The following is a 5002-nucleotide window of genomic DNA, read 5'->3' as shown; positions in this document are numbered from 1 at the left end:
GAAAGACATTTCTACACTCCATACATCTTGATGTAGAAGTGGAAATGTATGGAAACAACACCACCATTGAACATCTATCAGTGATATTACAGTTTTAAATAGGTTATCAAGTACACAGACATCTGTCTTTAGAAATTGTAAAGAAACAAGGCAAAAAAGTTGAATCTATTGAAGAGGTGAACAGCGCTGTACTCTGGAGTCATCACTCTTGGATCTGCCCAACCATTATGAAATTAGAGATTAAAGTGATAAAACTATTACACAGCAGATGCCATAGAAAGTATTAAGAAAGATAAACCCAGATCTATAGTCTACAGTTAATCAGGACATTGATATTTTGATGAACAATTCATTACCAGACAATTCTCATTAGCTCTTAAGACAGGGAAATAAGGATTGTAGTGCAAACAGCACAGAGCTTTACACCAGCTATGAAATCAAACTGCACACGTCACAAAACCACACTAAGTACCTATTTCTTAGGTTCAACACTAGCTTCTCACCTTCTTCCCTCTATATTCACAGAATTCACAGATTTCAGTTGCAAGATAACTATAAAGGGATTTGACACTAAGTTGATCATGAACAACATTGCATTCAGAGACAGAAACCTAAGAAAATAAAATTCTTCCTATTTGTAGTTCTAAACCTTCAAGGAACGTATGAAAACATCACAACCACTGGACATCTATAAATTATATTCCAGTCTTGAAAGGGTCATTAGCTACACTCAGATCTGTCCTTAGCATTCGAAAAGAAACAAGACAAATATGTTGAATCCCCCAAAGCAGTGAACAGCACTGTCACTGTAGAGACATCGTGCACGGATCTACCCAAATACTATGAAACTACACATTAAAGTGATAAAAACCTAAAATGGCAGATGCCATAGCAGGTATTAGCAAAGATACACCCTGATCAATTGTTATCAGGTCATCAGGACTTCAATAGAAGGCTAAGAAACAGCAAACCACATCCCCCCTTTTTCCTCACAAACCAATCACACACAGCATCCCAAAGCAAATAGCACCAAATGATAACATTGTGCTTGATTGTAACGAGGCAAATAATGTAAAATATTAAGTGGGAGGGGTGGTAACAACAAACTTCTGAGCGAATGAGAAGAGACGACAAGAAAAGGTAGACGTGGTAAGGAACACAGGCAACGTCCCGAGAGAGAAACAACCGAGGAGGGAAGGAGTCAGGAGCGGCCGCAGTCGCAGCACTCACCGTGAGGGCGTCGGGCTCGGCGGCGCGGTGAGCGGCAGCGTCTTCCCCGCGCAGCGGCGCGGCCTCGTCGGGCGGCGGCCGGGCCGGGAGCGTGTCGCAGCAGCTGCCGCCCGCGCAGCGCGGCTGGCTCTTGCGCGAGTCGGCGGTGAGCGACACGTCGTGCGAGTAGGAGCGCAGGAAGGCGCGGACGCCGTCGATGCCCACGAAGTGCGAGGCCGGCACGCCGCGCCAGGCGCCCACGGCCGAAGGCGCCGGAGGCGGCCGTGAGAGGCGCCAGCGGCGCAGGCGCAGCGCCAGCAGCAGCAGCAGCAAGGCGACGAAGAGGCACGACACGGCCGCCACGGCCAGCACCAGCCAGCGCGTCAGGCTGCCGGCGGGCTCGGCCGGCGCCGCCGCGCTGCCCAGCTCCGACAGCAGCTCGGCCACGCTCTCGGCCAGCACCACCGTCAGCGTGGCCGTGGCCGACAGCGCCGGCCGGCCCCGGTCCTTCACCACCACCACCAGGCTGTGCCGCGCCGCGTCGCGGGCCAGCGGCGAGCGCGCCGTGCGCACCTCGCCGCTGTGCAGCCCCACGCGGAACAGCCCCGGCTCCGTCGCCTTGGCCAGCTCGTACGACAGCCACGCGTTCTGCCCCGCGTCCGCGTCCACCGCCACCACCTTGGCCACCAGCGCGCCGGGCTCCGCCGAGCGCGGCGCCAGCTCCACGCCCGCCCAGCTCCACGCGCCCGCGACGGACCCCGAGCCCGGACCCAAACCCGAACCCGGACCCGGACCCGGCGCCGCCGCCGGCGGGTACAGCACCTGCGGCGCGTTGTCGTTCTCGTCCGCGATCAGCAGCCGCACCGACACGTTGCTGCTGAGCGGCGGCGCGCCGCCGTCCTCCGCCCGCACCCACAGCTCCACCTCGCGCACCTCCTCGTAGTCGAACGAGCGCAGCGCGTACAGCGCGCCCGTCTCCGCCTGCACCGACACGTAGGACGACAGCGGCGCGCCCCGCAGCCGCCCCTCCCGCAGCCGGTAGCGCACGCGCGCGTTCTGCCCCCAGTCCGCGTCCCACGCGCGCACCGTCAGCACCAGCGCGCCCTCGGCGTTGTTCTCCGCCAGCCGGGCGCTGTAGCGCGCCTCCGCGAACACCGGCGCGTTGTCGTTCACGTCCAGCACCCGCAGCGCCAGCACCGCGCCGCTCCGCAGCGCCGGCGACCCGCCGTCCGCCGCCCGCACCGTCACGTTGTACTCCGACGCCCGCTCGCGGTCCAGCTCCCGCGCCGTCACCACGCTGTAGTAGTCGTCCAGCGCCCGCTCCAGGCGGAACGGGACGCTCTCGCCCAGGCTGCACCGCACCTCCCCGTTCGCGCCCGAGTCGCGGTCCTGCACGTGCAGCAGGGCCACCACCGTCCCCGGCGCCGCGTCCTCCGAGATCTCGCTCAGCGCCGACCGCACCGAAATCTCGGGCGCGTTGTCGTTCACATCCGTCACCGAGATCGACACCTTCGCCGTGTCCGATAGGGATCCTCCGTCCCGAGCCTGCACTTCGAGTTCATAGAAACTGCAGACTTCGAAGTCCAGGTTCCTCACCAACTTAATCGCTCCTGCTTTTGGCTCAAGATGGAATATATTCGAAGCTTTATCTGAAATCTCTGGAAATGAATATAGTACGTCGCCGTTGGTTCCGTCGTCGGGATCGGTGGCGGTGACGCTGAGCAGCGTGGAGCCCACGGGCACGTCCTCGGGCACTCGCACCGTGTACACCGCCTGGCTGAACGCGGGCGCGTTGTCGTTGGCGTCCAGCACAGCCACGCGGATGCGCGCCGTGCCCGTCCGCGCCGGCTCGCCGCCGTCGCTCGCCCTCAGCAGCAGCTCGTGAAACGCCGCCTCCTCCCGGTCCAGCGCCTTGGCCAGCACCAGCTCGGGACGCTTCTCGCCGTCGGCTCCCGCCTGCACCGACAGCGAGAAGTGCTCGTCGCCGCTCAGCGTGTAGCTCTGCAGGGAATTCACACCCACGTCCGGATCGTGAGCCTTGGGTAAAGGAAATCGCGTCCCCGGTGTAGTTATTTCACTGATTTTCTCCTCGAGCTCCAACTTCTTGAAGGTGGGGATGTTATCATTTATGTCCATGATCTCTACTGTTATAGCATAAACCTTCATCTCGCCCTCCACGATCAGCTCACAGCGCAGCACGCATTCGGATTCGCTCTCGCACAGCTGCTCCCTGTCGATCCTCTCGGCCGTCACCAAGTGGCCGCTGCTCGCATGCAGAGCGAAATACTGCGCCCTGCCTTGGGACACCACTCGGGCGCCGCGGGCGCCCAGCGCCGACAGCTCCAGCGCCAGGTCCTTGGCCACGTCGCCCACGAACGAGCCCTTGGGCAGCTCCTCGGGCACCGAGTAGCGCAGCTGCCCCCACACCGCCTCCCACGCCGCCACCAACACGCAGCACAGCAGCGCCCGCTGCCTCCGGCCCCAGCGCCCTTCTCTCGCCAAGCGCATCTCCCGCACGGCCCCTCCGCCACCTCACGGTCGCCGTTTCCGCGCCGCTCCCCCTCCGATCTCTGCTTCCTCTTCTCTCTTTCCGCTTCTTCTCCGGCTCCTTCTCGGCGTCCGCTGCCGACCTCTCCCGCTGCCCTTCAGCCTCCCTGCAGCACCGCTCCGCTCCGCGGGGCCACTCACAGCCCGTACAGACGCCGACACAGAGCGAGCGAGCGAGCCGGGCCGCAGCGGGCGGGGCTGCCTGCAGCGCTCCGCTCCTTCCTCTCCTCCACGGTGAACAGCGGCGCCCGCAGCCAACGCCCGGCACTGCACGCACGGCTCCACCGAGCGCCGCCGCTGCCTCTGTCGGTGGAACCGCCGCCACCGCACAACTGCCGCACTCTCAACAATTCATTAGTATTGCCAGCATTTCGATTCCTGTAGTCTTTCTCTTCTTGCATGTGACTATGTATTCCTTACTCTTGTTCTCGGTGTTCGTCTCAGTAATGGCACAGGGGTCCTCTCTAGACATTTTATTCTGATGTATTGGATTCGTTGTCCTCTTGCAGTTCTCCTCTATGTCGTTCTCATGAGTCTTGTCTCATTATTGCATATGTTCCTTCTCCACCATCATTGCAATGATTAGTCATGCATTCCTTCATGAAGTACATTTTCCTCCGTATTCTCTGTACAGTATTCCATATTCTACGTGCACTAATATCTTGGGGTTTTTTGATTCAGTGTTGAAATCTATCACGACAGTGTTTCCTGGGATCCATCCCACTCGGGATACAGAAGCTCGTCTACCTCTCCAACTACCACTGGAAGACAAGATCCCAAACTGATCATTCCTCTCTGCGAATCTGCTGCAATTAATCATCAGCTCCCCTCAGCAATACGAGATGGCTGTTCACCTGCACCACAAACTTTCTACAGAATAAGGAAGCCGGTATATTGGTCTGCATTTCGCACCCTTGTATCCTCCTCTTTCTGGAATTTAAAAGTTCGTGCTTCTTTCTCTACAGAGCAGTCATTGTCAGAGACAATACTCCTGTGATTTGCTATTTCCAACTCATGAGAAAACAAATTGGAAACTGTCCTTCATGAAGAATAATTCATTTTAGTTTCACCTGTAACTATGTACTGTGGAAGCACAGTCTGTACTGTGTTTATTGCAGTTTGTCTTGAGTGAGAGTTTTCCTGATTTTCAAATGAGTACTCCTAGTGAAATGCTACATTCTGTTGTAACTTCACAATATTATTTTGATATCCCACTTGGCAAACGGAACTTCCCACTCACACATTG

At 57.6% G+C, this 5002-nt stretch overlaps 1 pseudogene; it reads right to left on the bottom strand.

Annotated features, from left to right (window-relative positions):
* Positions 1–799: 799 nt before the first annotated feature.
* LOC149915862 (protocadherin gamma-A5 pseudogene) lies at positions 800–4385 on the bottom strand (annotated as a pseudogene).
* Between the last annotated feature and the right edge of the window lie 617 nt (positions 4386–5002).

Source organism: Phasianus colchicus, chromosome 15 (assembly GCF_987193195.1).
Source record: "Phasianus colchicus chromosome 15, bPhaCol1.hap1.1, whole genome shotgun sequence".
Lineage (NCBI taxonomy): Eukaryota > Metazoa > Chordata > Aves > Galliformes > Phasianidae > Phasianus > Phasianus colchicus.
Note: the sequence above shows the minus strand (reverse complement) of the source record. Positions and strands in the feature narration are given on the sequence as shown.